The sequence below is a fragment of the Ascaphus truei genome, unplaced genomic scaffold (assembly GCF_040206685.1).
Source record: "Ascaphus truei isolate aAscTru1 unplaced genomic scaffold, aAscTru1.hap1 HAP1_SCAFFOLD_3166, whole genome shotgun sequence".
In the NCBI taxonomy this organism is placed as follows: Eukaryota; Metazoa; Chordata; class Amphibia; order Anura; family Ascaphidae; genus Ascaphus; species Ascaphus truei.
The window spans coordinates 1-24,677 of NW_027456143.1; the positions used below are offsets into that span (position 1 = coordinate 1).

The following is a 24,677-nucleotide window of genomic DNA, read 5'->3' on the forward strand; positions in this document are numbered from 1 at the left end:
GAGAGCTGGTCCTGTCCCTCTTGTTGGTAAAGAGGGGGCATCCAGAAAGAGGTAAGGAGATAGTTTTATTTTAATTCAAGAAGGAGTGCCTGGTGGCGTAGCTGGTGTGCTCTGTCACACTACAGACCCCTCCCTGTGTGTGTGTGTGCGTGCGTGCGTGCGTGCGTGCGTGCGTGCGTCTGCAGGGGGTATCTGTCCCATCCATAGATATCAGGGGTACTGCAGCTGCTGCTGCTGTTCAAACTTTTGCTTTAGGCCCATTCCTTTGATGTTAATAAGCGTTTCTAGTACAATCTTTTTCGCTCTGTTCACCCACATCTTTACATTACCTCGTGTGTGTGTGTGTGTGTGTGTGTGTGTGTGTGTGTGTATGTGTATGTGTGTGTACGTGTGTATAGCATGTGTTTGAAACACTATACTGTATCTGCATAGAAAAAAAGCCTTCTTTTAGTAATGTACAGTTCAAATACTGTATGAACATGACCCCATCTCATCTCATCCCCCTGACTCTGGATACAAAACATTCATGTATTCGTTTGCAACTTTTCATACAATTTGCTTGCACCATTTCAGAGAAATTAAATATTTAAAATGGAAATAAATTGGTAACTGCAGTAACAAACAACACTGTACATGCTAATAGTACATCCATGTAAGCAGTACATACATGCTCAGGAGTTGTTTTTTTGGATCGGTATATACTTGTCATTATCCACTTCAACCATTTTAATTCCCCCCTTTTAAATTATTGTACTGGTTGATGTGTATGTATATATATATATATATATATATATATATATATATATATATAGATATATATCTATATATATATATATATATATATATATTTCAACCATTATCACCTACAGTACAGTAGCATACAGTGCTCCCACTGCAGCAAGGGATTCTGGGAAATGACATGCAATGTTTACTCGCTCATCCCACAACGTGGCGGTATCAAATATAGCGTTTTCCCAGTTATTATATCCCTGCAGGATGTAGGATAATCCCAGCCAAACCCACATACTTACTACATTCCCGTTATGTCACATGTATTATTTCCTGTGAAGGAAGCGCTATGTATATTCCCATTATGGTCACAAATTGGACGATACTGTATTTCCATTATGTCTCCTATTATTTTCCCATGATATCTCATAGAATACTGTCATCCAAAACCACATCATTATTGAATGATTGAAAATGATGCTCCGTTTTATGTCAAGATTGTCTTGACACTTAGACCCCCAAGATTTCAATAGCGCCTCACTTAAAAGATGACATTATTTTTGATTCAAATGAACTTTTATGGTGCAGAAGCCGCATGGTGCCTGTGCCTACAGTGTATGTATTTGTCAGTGTGTCTCTATCTGCATTTCTGTCTCTTGCTGGCCGCCAGCCTGTGTGATGATGTCAGCCTGTCTGTGATGTAAGAGAGACATTGTGATATCATCACATACTGTAGGCAGGATGGCAGGTGTAAAGCTTCTAAAAGAGAGAGGGAGGGAGAGAGGTAGAGGAGAGAGAGGGAGAAAGAGGGAGAGAGAGAGCAAGCAGCTCCTCCCTCCCATGCAAATGACTGGAGGCAGAGGAGTAGAGGGACAGAAGCCTGTGCTGCTTGTAATGGGACAGGATTTGGGGTGCTGTTTCATGCTCTATCTCCCTCCCTCCCACTGTCTCAGGTGCAGAAAGTTTTCAAGGGAGAGAGGAAAGGAAGAGGAAAATGGAAGCTGAGGAGAGCTGGTCCTGTCCCTCTTGTTGGTAAAGAGGGGGCATCCAGAAAGAGGTAAGGAGATAGTTTTATTTTAATTCAAGAAGGAGTGCCTGGTGGCGTAGCTGGTGTGCTCTGTCACACTACAGACCCCTCCCTGTGTGTGTGTGTGCGTGCGTGCGTGCGTGCGTGCGTGCGTGCGTGCGTGCGTGCGTCTGCAGGGGGTATCTGTCCCATCCATAGATATCAGGGGTACTGCAGCTGCTGCTGCTGTTCAAACTTTTGCTTTAGGCCCATTCCTTTGATGTTAATAAGCGTTTCTAGTACAATCTTTTTCGCTCTGTTCACCCACATCTTTACATTACCTCGTGTGTGTGTGTGTGTGTGTGTGTGTGTGTGTGTGTGTGTGTGTGTGTATGTGTATGTGTGTGTACGTGTGTATAGCATGTGTTTGAAACACTATACTGTATCTGCATAGAAAAAAAGCCTTCTTTTAGTAATGTACAGTTCAAATACTGTATGAACATGACCCCATCTCATCTCATCCCCCTGACTCTGGATACAAAACATTCATGTATTCGTTTGCAACTTTTCATACAATTTGCTTGCACCATTTCAGAGAAATTAAATATTTAAAATGGAAATAAATTGGTAACTGCAGTAACAAACAACACTGTACATGCTAATAGTACATCCATGTAAGCAGTACATACATGCTCAGGAGTTGTTTTTTTGGATCGGTATATACTTGTCATTATCCACTTCAACCATTTTAATTCCCCCCTTTTAAATTATTGTACTGGTTGATGTGTATGTATATATATATATATATATATATATATATATATATATATATATAGATATATATCTATATATATATATATATATATATATATATTTCAACCATTATCACCTACAGTACAGTAGCATACAGTGCTCCCACTGCAGCAAGGGATTCTGGGAAATGACATGCAATGTTTACTCGCTCATCCCACAACGTGGCGGTATCAAATATAGCGTTTTCCCAGTTATTATATCCCTGCAGGATGTAGGATAATCCCAGCCAAACCCACATACTTACTACATTCCCGTTATGTCACATGTATTATTTCCTGTGAAGGAAGCGCTATGTATATTCCCATTATGGTCACAAATTGGACGATACTGTATTTCCATTATGTCTCCTATTATTTTCCCATGATATCTCATAGAATACTGTCATCCAAAACCACATCATTATTGAATGATTGAAAATGATGCTCCGTTTTATGTCAAGATTGTCTTGACACTTAGACCCCCAAGATTTCAATAGCGCCTCACTTAAAAGATGACATTATTTTTGATTCAAATGAACTTTTATGGTGCAGAAGCCGCATGGTGCCTGTGCCTACAGTGTATGTATTTGTCAGTGTGTCTCTATCTGCATTTCTGTCTCTTGCTGGCCGCCAGCCTGTGTGATGATGTCAGCCTGTCTGTGATGTAAGAGAGACATTGTGATATCATCACATACTGTAGGCAGGATGGCAGGTGTAAAGCTTCTAAAAGAGAGAGGGAGGGAGAGAGGTAGGGGAGGGAGAGAGGTAGAGGAGAGAGAGGGAGAAAGAGGGAGAGAGAGAGCAAGCAGCTCCTCCCTCCCATGCAAATGACTGGAGGCAGAGGAGTAGAGGGACAGAAGCCTGTGCTGCTTGTAATGGGACAGGATTTGGGGTGCTGTTTCATGCTCTATCTCCCTCCCTCCCACTGTCTCAGGTGCAGAAAGTTTTCAAGGGAGAGAGGAAAGGAAGAGGAAAATGGAAGCTGAGGAGAGCTGGTCCTGTCCCTCTTGTTGGTAAAGAGGGGGCATCCAGAAAGAGGTAAGGAGATAGTTTTATTTTAATTCAAGAAGGAGTGCCTGGTGGCGTAGCTGGTGTGCTCTGTCACACTACAGACCCCTCCCTGTGTGTGTGTGTGCGTGCGTGCGTGCGTGCGTGCGTGCGTGCGTGCGTGCGTGCGTCTGCAGGGGGTATCTGTCCCATCCATAGATATCAGGGGTACTGCAGCTGCTGCTGCTGTTCAAACTTTTGCTTTAGGCCCATTCCTTTGATGTTAATAAGCGTTTCTAGTACAATCTTTTTCGCTCTGTTCACCCACATCTTTACATTACCTCGTGTGTGTGTGTGTGTGTGTGTGTGTGTGTGTATGTGTATGTGTGTGTACGTGTGTATAGCATGTGTTTGAAACACTATACTGTATCTGCATAGAAAAAAAGCCTTCTTTTAGTAATGTACAGTTCAAATACTGTATGAACATGACCCCATCTCATCTCATCCCCCTGACTCTGGATACAAAACATTCATGTATTCGTTTGCAACTTTTCATACAATTTGCTTGCACCATTTCAGAGAAATTAAATATTTAAAATGGAAATAAATTGGTAACTGCAGTAACAAACAACACTGTACATGCTAATAGTACATCCATGTAAGCAGTACATACATGCTCAGGAGTTGTTTTTTTGGATCGGTATATACTTGTCATTATCCACTTCAACCATTTTAATTCCCCCCTTTTAAATTATTGTACTGGTTGATGTGTATGTATATATATATATATATATATATATATATATATATATATATAGATATATATCTATATATATATATATATATATATATATTTCAACCATTATCACCTACAGTACAGTAGCATACAGTGCTCCCACTGCAGCAAGGGATTCTGGGAAATGACATGCAATGTTTACTCGCTCATCCCACAACGTGGCGGTATCAAATATAGCGTTTTCCCAGTTATTATATCCCTGCAGGATGTAGGATAATCCCAGCCAAACCCACATACTTACTACATTCCCGTTATGTCACATGTATTATTTCCTGTGAAGGAAGCGCTATGTATATTCCCATTATGGTCACAAATTGGACGATACTGTATTTCCATTATGTCTCCTATTATTTTCCCATGATATCTCATAGAATACTGTCATCCAAAACCACATCATTATTGAATGATTGAAAATGATGCTCCGTTTTATGTCAAGATTGTCTTGACACTTAGACCCCCAAGATTTCAATAGCGCCTCACTTAAAAGATGACATTATTTTTGATTCAAATGAACTTTTATGGTGCAGAAGCCGCATGGTGCCTGTGCCTACAGTGTATGTATTTGTCAGTGTGTCTCTATCTGCATTTCTGTCTCTTGCTGGCCGCCAGCCTGTGTGATGATGTCAGCCTGTCTGTGATGTAAGAGAGACATTGTGATATCATCACATACTGTAGGCAGGATGGCAGGTGTAAAGCTTCTAAAAGAGAGAGGGAGGGAGAGAGGTAGGGGAGGGAGAGAGGTAGAGGAGAGAGAGGGAGAAAGAGGGAGAGAGAGAGCAAGCAGCTCCTCCCTCCCATGCAAATGACTGGAGGCAGAGGAGTAGAGGGACAGAAGCCTGTGCTGCTTGTAATGGGACAGGATTTGGGGTGCTGTTTCATGCTCTATCTCCCTCCCTCCCACTGTCTCAGGTGCAGAAAGTTTTCAAGGGAGAGAGGAAAGGAAGAGGAAAATGGAAGCTGAGGAGAGCTGGTCCTGTCCCTCTTGTTGGTAAAGAGGGGGCATCCAGAAAGAGGTAAGGAGATAGTTTTATTTTAATTCAAGAAGGAGTGCCTGGTGGCGTAGCTGGTGTGCTCTGTCACACTACAGACCCCTCCCTGTGTGTGTGTGTGCGTGCGTGCGTGCGTGCGTGCGTGCGTGCGTCTGCAGGGGGTATCTGTCCCATCCATAGATATCAGGGGTACTGCAGCTGCTGCTGCTGTTCAAACTTTTGCTTTAGGCCCATTCCTTTGATGTTAATAAGCGTTTCTAGTACAATCTTTTTCGCTCTGTTCACCCACATCTTTACATTACCTCGTGTGTGTGTGTGTGTGTGTGTGTGTGTGTGTGTGTGTGTGTGTGTGTGTGTATGTGTATGTGTGTGTACGTGTGTATAGCATGTGTTTGAAACACTATACTGTATCTGCATAGAAAAAAAGCCTTCTTTTAGTAATGTACAGTTCAAATACTGTATGAACATGACCCCATCTCATCTCATCCCCCTGACTCTGGATACAAAACATTCATGTATTCGTTTGCAACTTTTCATACAATTTGCTTGCACCATTTCAGAGAAATTAAATATTTAAAATGGAAATAAATTGGTAACTGCAGTAACAAACAACACTGTACATGCTAATAGTACATCCATGTAAGCAGTACATACATGCTCAGGAGTTGTTTTTTTGGATCGGTATATACTTGTCATTATCCACTTCAACCATTTTAATTCCCCCCTTTTAAATTATTGTACTGGTTGATGTGTATGTATATATATATATATATATATATATATATATATATATATAGATATATATCTATATATATATATATATATATATATATTTCAACCATTATCACCTACAGTACAGTAGCATACAGTGCTCCCACTGCAGCAAGGGATTCTGGGAAATGACATGCAATGTTTACTCGCTCATCCCACAACGTGGCGGTATCAAATATAGCGTTTTCCCAGTTATTATATCCCTGCAGGATGTAGGATAATCCCAGCCAAACCCACATACTTACTACATTCCCGTTATGTCACATGTATTATTTCCTGTGAAGGAAGCGCTATGTATATTCCCATTATGGTCACAAATTGGACGATACTGTATTTCCATTATGTCTCCTATTATTTTCCCATGATATCTCATAGAATACTGTCATCCAAAACCACATCATTATTGAATGATTGAAAATGATGCTCCGTTTTATGTCAAGATTGTCTTGACACTTAGACCCCCAAGATTTCAATAGCGCCTCACTTAAAAGATGACATTATTTTTGATTCAAATGAACTTTTATGGTGCAGAAGCCGCATGGTGCCTGTGCCTACAGTGTATGTATTTGTCAGTGTGTCTCTATCTGCATTTCTGTCTCTTGCTGGCCGCCAGCCTGTGTGATGATGTCAGCCTGTCTGTGATGTAAGAGAGACATTGTGATATCATCACATACTGTAGGCAGGATGGCAGGTGTAAAGCTTCTAAAAGAGAGAGGGAGGGAGAGAGGTAGAGGAGAGAGAGGGAGAAAGAGGGAGAGAGAGAGCAAGCAGCTCCTCCCTCCCATGCAAATGACTGGAGGCAGAGGAGTAGAGGGACAGAAGCCTGTGCTGCTTGTAATGGGACAGGATTTGGGGTGCTGTTTCATGCTCTATCTCCCTCCCTCCCACTGTCTCAGGTGCAGAAAGTTTTCAAGGGAGAGAGGAAAGGAAGAGGAAAATGGAAGCTGAGGAGAGCTGGTCCTGTCCCTCTTGTTGGTAAAGAGGGGGCATCCAGAAAGAGGTAAGGAGATAGTTTTATTTTAATTCAAGAAGGAGTGCCTGGTGGCGTAGCTGGTGTGCTCTGTCACACTACAGACCCCTCCCTGTGTGTGTGTGTGCGTGCGTGCGTGCGTGCGTGCGTGCGTCTGCAGGGGGTATCTGTCCCATCCATAGATATCAGGGGTACTGCAGCTGCTGCTGCTGTTCAAACTTTTGCTTTAGGCCCATTCCTTTGATGTTAATAAGCGTTTCTAGTACAATCTTTTTCGCTCTGTTCACCCACATCTTTACATTACCTCGTGTGTGTGTGTGTGTGTGTGTGTGTGTGTGTGTATGTGTATGTGTGTGTACGTGTGTATAGCATGTGTTTGAAACACTATACTGTATCTGCATAGAAAAAAAGCCTTCTTTTAGTAATGTACAGTTCAAATACTGTATGAACATGACCCCATCTCATCTCATCCCCCTGACTCTGGATACAAAACATTCATGTATTCGTTTGCAACTTTTCATACAATTTGCTTGCACCATTTCAGAGAAATTAAATATTTAAAATGGAAATAAATTGGTAACTGCAGTAACAAACAACACTGTACATGCTAATAGTACATCCATGTAAGCAGTACATACATGCTCAGGAGTTGTTTTTTTGGATCGGTATATACTTGTCATTATCCACTTCAACCATTTTAATTCCCCCCTTTTAAATTATTGTACTGGTTGATGTGTATGTATATATATATATATATATATATATATATATATATATATATAGATATATATCTATATATATATATATATATATATATATTTCAACCATTATCACCTACAGTACAGTAGCATACAGTGCTCCCACTGCAGCAAGGGATTCTGGGAAATGACATGCAATGTTTACTCGCTCATCCCACAACGTGGCGGTATCAAATATAGCGTTTTCCCAGTTATTATATCCCTGCAGGATGTAGGATAATCCCAGCCAAACCCACATACTTACTACATTCCCGTTATGTCACATGTATTATTTCCTGTGAAGGAAGCGCTATGTATATTCCCATTATGGTCACAAATTGGACGATACTGTATTTCCATTATGTCTCCTATTATTTTCCCATGATATCTCATAGAATACTGTCATCCAAAACCACATCATTATTGAATGATTGAAAATGATGCTCCGTTTTATGTCAAGATTGTCTTGACACTTAGACCCCCAAGATTTCAATAGCGCCTCACTTAAAAGATGACATTATTTTTGATTCAAATGAACTTTTATGGTGCAGAAGCCGCATGGTGCCTGTGCCTACAGTGTATGTATTTGTCAGTGTGTCTCTATCTGCATTTCTGTCTCTTGCTGGCCGCCAGCCTGTGTGATGATGTCAGCCTGTCTGTGATGTAAGAGAGACATTGTGATATCATCACATACTGTAGGCAGGATGGCAGGTGTAAAGCTTCTAAAAGAGAGAGGGAGGGAGAGAGGTAGAGGAGAGAGAGGGAGAAAGAGGGAGAGAGAGGGAGAAAGAGGGAGAGAGAGAGCAAGCAGCTCCTCCCTCCCATGCAAATGACTGGAGGCAGAGGAGTAGAGGGACAGAAGCCTGTGCTGCTTGTAATGGGACAGGATTTGGGGTGCTGTTTCATGCTCTATCTCCCTCCCTCCCACTGTCTCAGGTGCAGAAAGTTTTCAAGGGAGAGAGGAAAGGAAGAGGAAAATGGAAGCTGAGGAGAGCTGGTCCTGTCCCTCTTGTTGGTAAAGAGGGGGCATCCAGAAAGAGGTAAGGAGATAGTTTTATTTTAATTCAAGAAGGAGTGCCTGGTGGCGTAGCTGGTGTGCTCTGTCACACTACAGACCCCTCCCTGTGTGTGTGTGTGCGTGCGTGCGTGCGTGCGTGCGTGCGTGCGTGCGTCTGCAGGGGGTATCTGTCCCATCCATAGATATCAGGGGTACTGCAGCTGCTGCTGCTGTTCAAACTTTTGCTTTAGGCCCATTCCTTTGATGTTAATAAGCGTTTCTAGTACAATCTTTTTCGCTCTGTTCACCCACATCTTTACATTACCTCGTGTGTGTGTGTGTGTGTGTGTGTGTGTGTGTGTGTGTATGTGTATGTGTGTGTACGTGTGTATAGCATGTGTTTGAAACACTATACTGTATCTGCATAGAAAAAAAGCCTTCTTTTAGTAATGTACAGTTCAAATACTGTATGAACATGACCCCATCTCATCTCATCCCCCTGACTCTGGATACAAAACATTCATGTATTCGTTTGCAACTTTTCATACAATTTGCTTGCACCATTTCAGAGAAATTAAATATTTAAAATGGAAATAAATTGGTAACTGCAGTAACAAACAACACTGTACATGCTAATAGTACATCCATGTAAGCAGTACATACATGCTCAGGAGTTGTTTTTTTGGATCGGTATATACTTGTCATTATCCACTTCAACCATTTTAATTCCCCCCTTTTAAATTATTGTACTGGTTGATGTGTATGTATATATATATATATATATATCTATATATATTATATATATATATATATATATATATATATATATATATATATATAGATATATATCTATATATATATATATATATATATATATTTCAACCATTATCACCTACAGTACAGTAGCATACAGTGCTCCCACTGCAGCAAGGGATTCTGGGAAATGACATGCAATGTTTACTCGCTCATCCCACAACGTGGCGGTATCAAATATAGCGTTTTCCCAGTTATTATATCCCTGCAGGATGTAGGATAATCCCAGCCAAACCCACATACTTACTACATTCCCGTTATGTCACATGTATTATTTCCTGTGAAGGAAGCGCTATGTATATTCCCATTATGGTCACAAATTGGACGATACTGTATTTCCATTATGTCTCCTATTATTTTCCCATGATATCTCATAGAATACTGTCATCCAAAACCACATCATTATTGAATGATTGAAAATGATGCTCCGTTTTATGTCAAGATTGTCTTGACACTTAGACCCCCAAGATTTCAATAGCGCCTCACTTAAAAGATGACATTATTTTTGATTCAAATGAACTTTTATGGTGCAGAAGCCGCATGGTGCCTGTGCCTACAGTGTATGTATTTGTCAGTGTGTCTCTATCTGCATTTCTGTCTCTTGCTGGCCGCCAGCCTGTGTGATGATGTCAGCCTGTCTGTGATGTAAGAGAGACATTGTGATATCATCACATACTGTAGGCAGGATGGCAGGTGTAAAGCTTCTAAAAGAGAGAGGGAGGGAGAGAGGTAGAGGAGAGAGAGGGAGAAAGAGGGAGAGAGAGAGCAAGCAGCTCCTCCCTCCCATGCAAATGACTGGAGGCAGAGGAGTAGAGGGACAGAAGCCTGTGCTGCTTGTAATGGGACAGGATTTGGGGTGCTGTTTCATGCTCTATCTCCCTCCCTCCCACTGTCTCAGGTGCAGAAAGTTTTCAAGGGAGAGAGGAAAGGAAGAGGAAAATGGAAGCTGAGGAGAGCTGGTCCTGTCCCTCTTGTTGGTAAAGAGGGGGCATCCAGAAAGAGGTAAGGAGATAGTTTTATTTTAATTCAAGAAGGAGTGCCTGGTGGCGTAGCTGGTGTGCTCTGTCACACTACAGACCCCTCCCTGTGTGTGTGTGTGCGTGCGTGCGTGCGTGCGTGCGTGCGTGCGTGCGTCTGCAGGGGGTATCTGTCCCATCCATAGATATCAGGGGTACTGCAGCTGCTGCTGCTGTTCAAACTTTTGCTTTAGGCCCATTCCTTTGATGTTAATAAGCGTTTCTAGTACAATCTTTTTCGCTCTGTTCACCCACATCTTTACATTACCTCGTGTGTGTGTGTGTGTGTGTGTGTGTGTGTGTGTGTGTGTATGTGTATGTGTGTGTACGTGTGTATAGCATGTGTTTGAAACACTATACTGTATCTGCATAGAAAAAAAGCCTTCTTTTAGTAATGTACAGTTCAAATACTGTATGAACATGACCCCATCTCATCTCATCCCCCTGACTCTGGATACAAAACATTCATGTATTCGTTTGCAACTTTTCATACAATTTGCTTGCACCATTTCAGAGAAATTAAATATTTAAAATGGAAATAAATTGGTAACTGCAGTAACAAACAACACTGTACATGCTAATAGTACATCCATGTAAGCAGTACATACATGCTCAGGAGTTGTTTTTTTGGATCGGTATATACTTGTCATTATCCACTTCAACCATTTTAATTCCCCCCTTTTAAATTATTGTACTGGTTGATGTGTATGTATATATATATATATATATATATATATATATATATATATATAGATATATATCTATATATATATATATATATATATATATTTCAACCATTATCACCTACAGTACAGTAGCATACAGTGCTCCCACTGCAGCAAGGGATTCTGGGAAATGACATGCAATGTTTACTCGCTCATCCCACAACGTGGCGGTATCAAATATAGCGTTTTCCCAGTTATTATATCCCTGCAGGATGTAGGATAATCCCAGCCAAACCCACATACTTACTACATTCCCGTTATGTCACATGTATTATTTCCTGTGAAGGAAGCGCTATGTATATTCCCATTATGGTCACAAATTGGACGATACTGTATTTCCATTATGTCTCCTATTATTTTCCCATGATATCTCATAGAATACTGTCATCCAAAACCACATCATTATTGAATGATTGAAAATGATGCTCCGTTTTATGTCAAGATTGTCTTGACACTTAGACCCCCAAGATTTCAATAGCGCCTCACTTAAAAGATGACATTATTTTTGATTCAAATGAACTTTTATGGTGCAGAAGCCGCATGGTGCCTGTGCCTACAGTGTATGTATTTGTCAGTGTGTCTCTATCTGCATTTCTGTCTCTTGCTGGCCGCCAGCCTGTGTGATGATGTCAGCCTGTCTGTGATGTAAGAGAGACATTGTGATATCATCACATACTGTAGGCAGGATGGCAGGTGTAAAGCTTCTAAAAGAGAGAGGGAGGGAGAGAGGTAGAGGAGAGAGAGGGAGAAAGAGGGAGAGAGAGAGCAAGCAGCTCCTCCCTCCCATGCAAATGACTGGAGGCAGAGGAGTAGAGGGACAGAAGCCTGTGCTGCTTGTAATGGGACAGGATTTGGGGTGCTGTTTCATGCTCTATCTCCCTCCCTCCCACTGTCTCAGGTGCAGAAAGTTTTCAAGGGAGAGAGGAAAGGAAGAGGAAAATGGAAGCTGAGGAGAGCTGGTCCTGTCCCTCTTGTTGGTAAAGAGGGGGCATCCAGAAAGAGGTAAGGAGATAGTTTTATTTTAATTCAAGAAGGAGTGCCTGGTGGCGTAGCTGGTGTGCTCTGTCACACTACAGACCCCTCCCTGTGTGTGTGTGTGCGTGCGTGCGTGCGTGCGTGCGTGCGTCTGCAGGGGGTATCTGTCCCATCCATAGATATCAGGGGTACTGCAGCTGCTGCTGCTGTTCAAACTTTTGCTTTAGGCCCATTCCTTTGATGTTAATAAGCGTTTCTAGTACAATCTTTTTCGCTCTGTTCACCCACATCTTTACATTACCTCGTGTGTGTGTGTGTGTGTGTGTGTGTGTGTGTGTGTGTATGTGTATGTGTGTGTACGTGTGTATAGCATGTGTTTGAAACACTATACTGTATCTGCATAGAAAAAAAGCCTTCTTTTAGTAATGTACAGTTCAAATACTGTATGAACATGACCCCATCTCATCTCATCCCCCTGACTCTGGATACAAAACATTCATGTATTCGTTTGCAACTTTTCATACAATTTGCTTGCACCATTTCAGAGAAATTAAATATTTAAAATGGAAATAAATTGGTAACTGCAGTAACAAACAACACTGTACATGCTAATAGTACATCCATGTAAGCAGTACATACATGCTCAGGAGTTGTTTTTTTGGATCGGTATATACTTGTCATTATCCACTTCAACCATTTTAATTCCCCCCTTTTAAATTATTGTACTGGTTGATGTGTATGTATATATATATATATATATATATATATATATATATATATAGATATATATCTATATATATATATATATATATATATATTTCAACCATTATCACCTACAGTACAGTAGCATACAGTGCTCCCACTGCAGCAAGGGATTCTGGGAAATGACATGCAATGTTTACTCGCTCATCCCACAACGTGGCGGTATCAAATATAGCGTTTTCCCAGTTATTATATCCCTGCAGGATGTAGGATAATCCCAGCCAAACCCACATACTTACTACATTCCCGTTATGTCACATGTATTATTTCCTGTGAAGGAAGCGCTATGTATATTCCCATTATGGTCACAAATTGGACGATACTGTATTTCCATTATGTCTCCTATTATTTTCCCATGATATCTCATAGAATACTGTCATCCAAAACCACATCATTATTGAATGATTGAAAATGATGCTCCGTTTTATGTCAAGATTGTCTTGACACTTAGACCCCCAAGATTTCAATAGCGCCTCACTTAAAAGATGACATTATTTTTGATTCAAATGAACTTTTATGGTGCAGAAGCCGCATGGTGCCTGTGCCTACAGTGTATGTATTTGTCAGTGTGTCTCTATCTGCATTTCTGTCTCTTGCTGGCCGCCAGCCTGTGTGATGATGTCAGCCTGTCTGTGATGTAAGAGAGACATTGTGATATCATCACATACTGTAGGCAGGATGGCAGGTGTAAAGCTTCTAAAAGAGAGAGGGAGGGAGAGAGGTAGAGGAGAGAGAGGGAGAAAGAGGGAGAGAGAGAGCAAGCAGCTCCTCCCTCCCATGCAAATGACTGGAGGCAGAGGAGTAGAGGGACAGAAGCCTGTGCTGCTTGTAATGGGACAGGATTTGGGGTGCTGTTTCATGCTCTATCTCCCTCCCTCCCACTGTCTCAGGTGCAGAAAGTTTTCAAGGGAGAGAGGAAAGGAAGAGGAAAATGGAAGCTGAGGAGAGCTGGTCCTGTCCCTCTTGTTGGTAAAGAGGGGGCATCCAGAAAGAGGTAAGGAGATAGTTTTATTTTAATTCAAGAAGGAGTGCCTGGTGGCGTAGCTGGTGTGCTCTGTCACACTACAGACCCCTCCCTGTGTGTGTGTGTGCGTGCGTGCGTGCGTGCGTGCGTGCGTGCGTGCGTGCGTCTGCAGGGGGTATCTGTCCCATCCATAGATATCAGGGGTACTGCAGCTGCTGCTGCTGTTCAAACTTTTGCTTTAGGCCCATTCCTTTGATGTTAATAAGCGTTTCTAGTACAATCTTTTTCGCTCTGTTCACCCACATCTTTACATTACCTCGTGTGTGTGTGTGTGTGTGTGTGTGTGTGTGTGTATGTGTATGTGTGTGTACGTGTGTATAGCATGTGTTTGAAACACTATACTGTATCTGCATAGAAAAAAAGCCTTCTTTTAGTAATGTACAGTTCAAATACTGTATGAACATGACCCCATCTCATCTCATCCCCCTGACTCTGGATACAAAACATTCATGTATTCGTTTGCAACTTTTCATACAATTTGCTTGCACCATTTCAGAGAAATTAAATATTTAAAATGGAAATAAATTGGTAACTGCAGTAACAAACAACACTGTACATGCTAATAGTACATCCATGTAAGCAGTACATACATGCTCAGGAGTTGTTTTTTTGGATCGGTATATACTTGTCATTATCCACTTCAACCATTTTAATTCCCCCCTTTTAAATTATTGTACTGGTTGATGTGTATGTATATATATATATATATATAATATATATATATATATATATATAGATATATATCTATATATATATATATATATATATATATTTCAACCATTATCACCTACAGTACAGTAGCATACAGTGCTCCCACTGCAGCAAGGGATTCTGGGAAATGACATGCAATGTTTACTCGCTCATCCCACAACGTGGCGGTATCAAATATAGCGTTTTCCCAGTTATTATATCCCTGCAGGATGTAGGATAATCCCAGCCAAACCCACATACTTACTACATTCCCGTTATGTCACATGTATTATTTCCTGTGAAGGAAGCGCTATGTATATTCCCATTATGGTCACAAATTGGACGATACTGTATTTCCATTATGTCTCCTATTATTTTCCCATGATATCTCATAGAATACTGTCATCCAAAACCACATCATTATTGAATGATTGAAAATGATGCTCCGTTTTATGTCAAGATTGTCTTGACACTTAGACCCCCAAGATTTCAATAGCGCCTCACTTAAAAGATGACATTATTTTTGATTCAAATGAACTTTTATGGTGCAGAAGCCGCATGGTGCCTGTGCCTACAGTGTATGTATTTGTCAGTGTGTCTCTATCTGCATTTCTGTCTCTTGCTGGCCGCCAGCCTGTGTGATGATGTCAGCCTGTCTGTGATGTAAGAGAGACATTGTGATATCATCACATACTGTAGGCAGGATGGCAGGTGTAAAGCTTCTAAAAGAGAGAGGGAGGGAGAGAGGTAGAGGAGAGAGAGGGAGAAAGAGAGGAGAGAGAGAGAGCAAGCAGCTCCTCCCTCCCATGCAAATGACTGGAGGCAGAGGAGTAGAGGGACAGAAGCCTGTGCTGCTTGTAATGGGACAGGATTTGGGGTGCTGTTTCATGCTCTATCTCCCTCCCTCCCACTGTCTCAGGTGCAGAAAGTTTTCAAGGGAGAGAGGAAAGGAAGAGGAAAATGGAAGCTGAGGAGAGCTGGTCCTGTCCCTCTTGTTGGTAAAGAGGGGGCATCCAGAAAGAGGTAAGGAGATAGTTTTATTTTAATTCAAGAAGGAGTGCCTGGTGGCGTAGCTGGTGTGCTCTGTCACACTACAGACCCCTCCCTGTGTGTGTGTGTGTGCGTGCGTGCGTGCGTGCGTGCGTGCGTGCGTGCGTCTGCAGGGGGTATCTGTCCCATCCATAGATATCAGGGGTACTGCAGCTGCTGCTGCTGTTCAAACTTTTGCTTTAGGCCCATTCCTTTGATGTTAATAAGCGTTTCTAGTACAATCTTTTTCGCTCTGTTCACCCACATCTTTACATTACCTCGTGTGTGTGTGTGTGTGTGTGTGTGTGTGTGTGTGTATGTGTATGTGTGTGTACGTGTGTATAGCATGTGTTTGAAACACTATACTGTATCTGCATAGAAAAAAAGCCTTCTTTTAGTAATGTACAGTTCAAATACTGTATGAACATGACCCCATCTCATCTCATCCCCCTGACTCTGGATACAAAACATTCATGTATTCGTTTGCAACTTTTCATACAATTTGCTTGCACCATTTCAGAGAAATTAAATATTTAAAATGGAAATAAATTGGTAACTGCAGTAACAAACAACACTGTACATGCTAATAGTACATCCATGTAAGCAGTACATACATGCTCAGGAGTTGTTTTTTTGGATCGGTATATACTTGTCATTATCCACTTCAACCATTTTAATTCCCCCCTTTTAAATTATTGTACTGGTTGATGTGTATGTATATATATATATATATATATATATATATATATATATATATATATATATATATATATACTATATATATATATATATATATATATATTTCAACCATTATCACCTACAGTACAGTAGCATACAGTGCTCCCACTGCAGCAAGGGATTCTGGGAAATGACATGCAATGTTTACTCGCTCATCCCACAACGTGGCGGTATCAAATATAGCGTTTTCCCAGTTATTATATCCCTGCAGGATGTAGGATAATCCCAGCCAAACCCACATACTTACTACATTCCCGTTATGTCACATGTATTATTTCCTGTGAAGGAAGCGCTATGTATATTCCCATTATGGTCACAAATTGGACGATACTGTATTTCCATTATGTCTCCTATTATTTTCCCATGATATCTCATAGAATACTGTCATCCAAAACCACATCATTATTGAATGATTGAAAATGATGCTCCGTTTTATGTCAAGATTGTCTTGACACTTAGACCCCCAAGATTTCAATAGCGCCTCACTTAAAAGATGACATTATTTTTGATTCAAATGAACTTTTATGGTGCAGAAGCCGCATGGTGCCTGTGCCTACAGTGTATGTATTTGTCAGTGTGTCTCTATCTGCATTTCTGTCTCTTGCTGGCCGCCAGCCTGTGTGATGATGTCAGCCTGTCTGTGATGTAAGAGAGACATTGTGATATCATCACATACTGTAGGCAGGATGGCAGGTGTAAAGCTTCTAAAAGAGAGAGGGAGGGAGAGAGGTAGAGGAGAGAGAGGGAGAAAGAGGGAGAGAGAGAGCAAGCAGCTCCTCCCTCCCATGCAAATGACTGGAGGCAGAGGAGTAGAGGGACAGAAGCCTGTGCTGCTTGTAATGGGACAGGATTTGGGGTGCTGTTTCATGCTCTATCTATCTCCCCTCCCTCCACTGTCTCAGGTGCAGAAAGTTTTCAAGGGAGAGAGGAAAGGAAGAGGAAAATGGAAGCTGAGGAGAGCTGGTCCTGTCCCTCTTGTTGGTAAAGAGGGGGCATCCAGAAAGAGGTAAGGAGATAGTTTTATTTTAATTCAAGAAGGAGTGCCTGGTGGCGTAGCTGGTGTGCTCTGTCACACTACAGACCCCTCCCTGTGTGTGTGTGTGTGTGCGTGCGTGCGTGCGTGCGTGCGTGCGTGCGTGCGTGCGTGCGTGCGTGCGTCTGCAGGGGGTATCTGTCCCATCCATAGATATCAGGGGTACTGCAGCTGCTGCTGCTGTTCAAACTTTTGCTTTAGGCCCATTCCTTTGATGTTAATAAGCGTTTCTAGTACAATCTTTTTCGCTCTGTTCACCCACATCTTTACATTACCTCGTGTGTGTGTGTGTGTGTGTGTGTGTGTGTATGTGTATGTGTGTGTACGTGTGTATAGCATGTGTTTGAAACACTATACTGTATCTGCATAGAAAAAAAAGCCTTCTTTTAGTAATGTACAGTTCAAATACTGTATGAACATGACCCCATCTCATCTCATCCCCCTGACTCTGGATACAAAACATTCATGTATTCGTTTGCAACTTTTCATACAATTTGCTTGCACCATTTCAGAGAAATTAAATATTTAAAATGGAAATAAATTGGTAACTGCAGTAACAAACAACACTGTACATGCTAATAGTACATCCATGTAAGCAGTACATACATGCTCAGGAGTTGTTTTTTGGATCGGTATATACTTGTCATTATCCACTTCAACCATTTTAATTCCCCCCTTTTAAATTATTGTACTGGTTGATGTGTATGTATATATATATATATTATATATATATATTTATATATATATAGATATATATCTATATATATATATATATATATATATTTCAACCATTATCACCTACAGTACAGTAGCATACAGTGCTCCCACTGCAGCAAGGGATTCTGGGAAATGACATGCAATGTTTACTCGCTCATCCCACAACGTGGCGGTATCAAATATAGCGTTTTCCCAGTTATTATATCCCTGCAGGATGTAGGATAATCCCAGCCAAACCCACATACTTACTACATTCCCGTTATGTCACATGTATTATTTCCTGTGAAGGAAGCGCTATGTATATTCCCATTATGGTCACAAATTGGACGATACTGTATTTCCATTATGTCTCCTATTATTTTCCCATGATATCTCATAGAATACTGTCATCCAAAACCACATCATTATTGAATGATTGAAAATGATGCCTCCGTTTTATGTCAAGATTGTCTTGACACTTAGACCCCCAAGATTTCAATAGCGCCTCACTTAAAAGATGACATTATTTTTGATTCAAATGAACTTTTATGGTGCAGAAGCCGCATGGTGCCTGTGCCTACAGTGTATGTATTTGTCAGTGTGTCTCTATCTGCATTTCTGTCTCTTGCTGGCCGCCAGCCTGTGTGATGATGTCAGCCTGTCTGTGATGTAAGAGAGACATTGTGATATCATCACATACTGTAGGCAGGATGGCAGGTGTAAATGCTTCTAAAAGAGAGAGGGAGGGAGAGAGGTAGAGGAGAGAGAGGGAGAAAGAGGGGAGAGAGAGAGCAAGCAGCTCCTCCCTCCCATGCAAATGACTGGAGGCAGAGGAGTAGAGGGACAGAAGCCTGTGCTGCTTGTAATGGGACAGGATTTGGGGTGCTGTTTCATGCTCTATCTCCCTCCCTCCCACTGTCTCAGGTGCAGAAAGTTTTCAAGGGAGAGAGGAAAGGAAGAGGAAAATGGAAGCTGAGGAGAGCTGGTCCTGTCCCTCTTGTTGGTAAAGAGGGGCATCCAGAAAGAGGTAAGGAGATAGTTTTATTTTAATTCAAGAAGGAGTGCCCTGGTGGCGTAGCTGGTGTGCTCTGTCACACTACAGACCCCTCCCTGTGTGTGTGCGTGCGTGCGTGCGTGCGAGCGTGCGTGCGTGCGTGCGTGCGTGCGTGCGTGCGTGCGTCTGCAGGGGGTATCTGTCCCATCCATAGATATCAGGGGTACTGCAGCTGCTGCTGCTGTTCAAACTTTTGCTTTAGGCCCATTCCTTTGATGTTAATAAGCGTTTCTAGTACAATCTTTTTCGCTCTGTTCACCCACATCTTTACATTACCTCGTGTGTGTGTGTGTGTGTGTGTGTGTGTATGTGTATGTGTGTGTACGTGTGTATAGCATGTGTTTGAAACACTATACTGTATTCTGCATAGAAAAAAAGCCTTCTTTTAGTAATGTACAGTTCAAATACTGTATGAACATGACCCCATCTCATCTCATCCCCCTGACTCTGGATACAAAACATTCATGTATTCGTTTGCAACTTTTCATACAATTTGCTTGCACCATTTCAGAGAAATTAAATATTTAAAATGGAAATAAATTGGTAACTGCAGTAACAAACAACACTGTACATGCTAATAGTACATCCATGTAAGCAGTACATACATGCTCAGGAGTTGTTTTTTTGGATCGGTATATACTTGTCATTATCCACTTCAACCATTTTAATTCCCCCCTTTTAAATTATTGTACTGGTTGATGTGTATGTAATATATATATATAATATATATATATATATATATATAATATATATAAGATATATATCTATATATATATATATATATATATATTTCAACCATTATCACCTACAGTACAGTAGCATACAGTGCTCCACTGCAGCAAGGATTCTGGGAAATGACATGCAATGTTTACTCGCTCATCCCACAACGTGGCGGTATCAAATATAGCGTTTTCCCAGTTATTATATCCCTGCAGGATGTAGGATAATCCCAGCCAAACCACATACTTACTACATTCCCGTTATGTCACATGTATTATTTCCTGTGAAGGAAGCGCTATGTATATTCCCATTATGGTCACAAATTGGACGATACTGTATTTCCATTATGTCTCCTATTATTTTTCCCATGATATCTCATAGAATACTGTCATCCAAAACCACATCATTATTGAATGATTGAAAATGATGCCTCCGTTTTATGTCAAGATTGTCTTGACACTTAGACCCCCAAGATTTCAATAGCGCCTCACTTAAAAAGATGACATTATTTTTGATTCAAATGAACTTTTATGGTGCAGAAGCCGCATGGTGCCTGTGCCTACAGTGTATGTATTTGTCAGTGTGTCTCTATCTGCATTTCTGTCTCTTGCTGGCCGCCAGCCTGTGTGATGATGTCAGCCTGTCTGTGATGTAAGAGAGACATTGTGATATCATCACATACTGTAGGCAGGATGGCAGTGTAAAGCTTCTAAAGAGAGAGGGAGGGAGAGAGGTAGAGGATGAGAGAGGGAGAAAGAGGGAGAGAGAGAGCAAGCAGCTCCTCCCGTCCCATGCAAATGACTGGAGCAGAGGAGTAGAGGGACAGAAGCCTGTGCTGCTTGTAATGGGACAGGATTTGGGGTGCTGTTTCATGCTCTATCTCCCTCCCTCCCACTGTCTCAGGTGCAGAAAGTTTTCAAGGGAGAGAGGAAAGGAAGAGGAAAATGGAAGCTGAGGAGAGCTGGTCCTGTCCCTCTTGTTGGTAAAGAGGGGGCATCCAGAAAGAGGTAAGGAGATAGTTTTATTTTAATTCAAGAAGGAGTGCCTGGTGGCGTAGCTGGTGTGCTCTGTCACACTACAGACCCCTCCCTGTGTGTGTGTGTGTGTGCGTGCGTGCGTGCGTGCGTGCGTGCGTGCGTGCGTGCGTGCGTGCGTGCGTGCGTCTGCAGGGGGTATCTGTCCCATCCATAGATATCAGGGGTACTGCAGCTGCTGCTGCTGTTCAAACTTTTGCTTTAGGCCATTCCTTTGATGTTAATAAGCGTTTCTAGTACAATCTTTTTCGCTCTGTTCACCCACATCTTTACATTACCTCGTGTGTGTGTGTGTGTGTGTGTGTGTATGTGTATGTGTGTGTACGTGTGTATAGCATGTGTTTGAAACACTATACTGTATCTGCATAGAAAAAAAGCCTTCTTTTAGTAATGTACAGTTCAAATACTGTATGAACATGACCCCATCTCATCTCATCCCCTGACTCTGGATACAAAACATTCATGTATTCGTTTGCAACTTTTCATACAATTTGCTTGCACCATTTCAGAGAAATTAAATATTTAAAATGGAAATAAATTGGTAACTGCAGTAACAAACAACACTGTACATGCTAATAGTACATCCATGTAAGCAGTACATACATGCTCAGGAGTTGTTTTTTTGGATCGGTATATACTTGTCATTATCCACTTCAACCATTTTAATTCCCCCCTTTTAAATTATTGTACTGGTTGATGTGTTATATATATATATATATATACTATATATATATATATATATATATATAGATATATATCTATATATATATATATATATATATATTTCAACCATTATCACCTACAGTACAGTAGACATACAGTGCTCCACTGCAGCAAGGGATTCTGGGAAATGACATGCAATGTTTACTCGCTCATCCCACAACGTGGCGGTATCAAATATAGCGTTTTCCCAGTTATTATATCCCTGCAGGATGTAGGATAATCCCAGCCAAACCCACATACTTACTACATTCCCGTTATGTCACATGTATTATTTCCTGTGAAGGAAGCGCTATGTATATTCCATTATGGTCACAAATTGGACGATACTGTATTTCCATTATGTCTCCTATTATTTTCCCATGATATCTCATAGAATACTGTCATCCAAAACCACATCATTATTGAATGATTGAAAATGATGCCTCCGTTTTATGTCAAGATTGTCTTGACACTTAGACCCCAAGATTTCAATAGCGCCTCACTTAAAAGATGACATTAATTTTTGATTCAAATGAACTTTTATGGTGCAGAAGCCGCATGGTGCCTGTGCCTACAGTGTATGTATTTGTCAGTGTGTCTCTATCTGCATTTCTGTCTCTTGCTGGCCGCCAGCCTGTGTGATGATGTCAGCCTGTCTGTGATGTAAGAGAGACATTGTGATATCATCACATACTGTAGGCAGGATGGCAGGTGTAAAGCTTCTAAAGAGAGAGGGAGGGAGAGAGGTAGAGGAGAGAGAGGGAGAAAGAGGGAGAGAGAGAGAGCAAGCAGCTCCTCCCTCCCATGCAAATGACTGGAGGCAGAGGAGTAGAGGGACAGAAGCTGTGCTGCTTGTAATGGGACAGGATTTGGGGTGCTGTTTCATGCTCTATCTCCCTCCCTCCCACTGTCTCAGGTGCAGAAAGTTTTCAAGGGAGAGAGGAAAGGAAGAGGAAAATGGAAGCTGAGGAGAGCTGGTCCTGTCCCTCTTGTTGGTAAAGAGGGGCATCCAGAAAGAGGTAAGGAGATAGTTTTATTTTAATTCAAGAAGGAGTGCCTGGTGGCGTAGCTGGTGTGCTCTGTCACACTACAGACCCCTCCCTGTGTGTGTGTGTGTGCGTGCGTGCGTGCGTGCGTGCGTGCTGTCGCGTGCGTGCCGCGTCTGCAGGGGGTATCTGTCCCATCCATAGGATATCAGGGGTACTGCAGCTGCTGCTGCTGTTCAAACTTTTGCTTTAGGCCCATTCCTTTGATGTTAATAAGCGTTTCTAGTACAATCTTTTTCGCTCTGTTCACCCACATCTTTACATTACCTCGTGTGTGTGTGTGTGTGTGTGTGTGTGTATGTGTATTGTGTGTGGTACGTGTGTATAGCATGTGTTTGAAACACTATACTGTATCTGCATAGAAAAAAAGCCTTCTTTTAGTAATGTACAGTTCAAATACTGTATGAACATGACCCCATCTCATCTCATCCCCCTGACTCTGGATACAAAACATTCATGTATTCGTTTGCAACTTTCATACAATTTGCTTGCACCATTTCAGAGAAATTAAATATTTAAAATGGAAATAAATTGGTAACTGCAGTAACAAACAACACTGTACATGCTAATAGTACATCCATGTAAGCAGTTACATACATGCTCAGGAGTTGTTTTTTTGGATCGGTATATACTTGTCATTATCCACTTCAACCATTTTAATTCCCCCCTTTTAAATTATTGTACTGGTTGATGTGTATGTAATATATATATTACATATAATATATATATATATATAGATATATATATAGATATATATCTAATATATATATATTATATATTATATATTTCAACCATTATCACCTACAGTACAGTAGCATACAGTGCTCCCACTGCAGCAAGGGATTCTGGGAAATGACCATGCAATGTTTACTCGCTCATCCCACAACGTGGCGGTATCAAATATAGCGTTTTCCCAGTTATTATATCCCTGCAGGATGTAGGATAATCCCAGCCAAACCCACATACTTACTACATTCCCGTTATGTCACATGTATTATTTCCCTGTGAAGGAAGCGCTATGTATATTCCCATTATGGTCACAAATTGACGATACTGTATTTCCATTATGTCTCCTATTATTTTCCCATGATATCTCATAGAATACTGTCATCCAAAACCACATCATTATTGAATGATTGAAAATGATGCCTCCGTTTTATGTCAAGATTGTCTTGACACTTAGACCCCCAAGATTTCAATAGCGCCTCACTTAAAGATGACATTATTTTGATTCAAATGAACTTTTATGGTGCAGAAGCCGCATGGTGCCTGTGCCTACAGTGTATGTATTTGTCAGTGTGTCTCTATCTGCATTTCTGTCTCTTGCTGGCCGCCAGCCTGTGTGATGATGTCAGCCTGTCTGTGATGTAAGAGAGACATTGTGATATCATCACATACTGTAGGCAGGATGGCAGGTGTAAAAGCTTTCTAAAAGAGAGAGGGAGGGAGAGAGGTAGAGGAGAGAGAGGGAGAAAGAGGGAGAGAGAGAAGCAAGCAGCTCCTCCCTCCCATGCAAATGACTGGAGGCAGAGGAGTAGAGGGACAGAAGCCGTGTGCTGCTTGTAATGGGACAGGATTTGGGGGTGCTGTTTCATGCTCTATCTCCCTCCCTCCCACTGTCTCCAGGTGCAGAAAGTTTCAAGGAGAGAGGAAAAGGAAGAGGAAAATGGAAGCTGAGGAGAGCTGTCCTGTCCCTCTTGTTGGTAAAGAGGGGGGCATCCAGAAGAAGAGGGTAAGGAGATAGTTTTATTTTAATTCAAGAAGGAGTGCCTGGTGGCGTAGCTGGTGTGCCTCTGTCACACTTCCAGACCCCTCCCTGTGTGTGTGTGTGCGTGCGTGCGTGCGTG

The 24,677-nt window shown here is 41.5% G+C and overlaps 1 long non-coding RNA gene across 2 annotated transcripts; it reads left to right on the forward strand.

Annotated features, from left to right (window-relative positions):
• On the forward strand, positions 1-22,791 carry LOC142483296 (uncharacterized). Of its 2 annotated transcripts, XR_012797290.1 has the most exons (14): positions 1-51; positions 1,683-1,786; positions 3,461-3,564; positions 5,219-5,322; positions 6,966-7,069; positions 8,713-8,816; positions 10,485-10,588; positions 12,226-12,329; positions 13,955-14,058; positions 15,698-15,801; positions 17,448-17,551; positions 19,199-19,301; positions 20,952-21,055; positions 22,701-22,791. It is a non-coding gene; the product is annotated as an uncharacterized LOC142483296 (long non-coding RNA). The 2 variants fall into 2 exon arrangements; XR_012797289.1 differs by lacking the exon at positions 1-51 and having other exon boundaries at positions 1,409-1,786.
• The last annotated feature ends 1,886 nt before the right edge of the window (positions 22,792-24,677 follow it).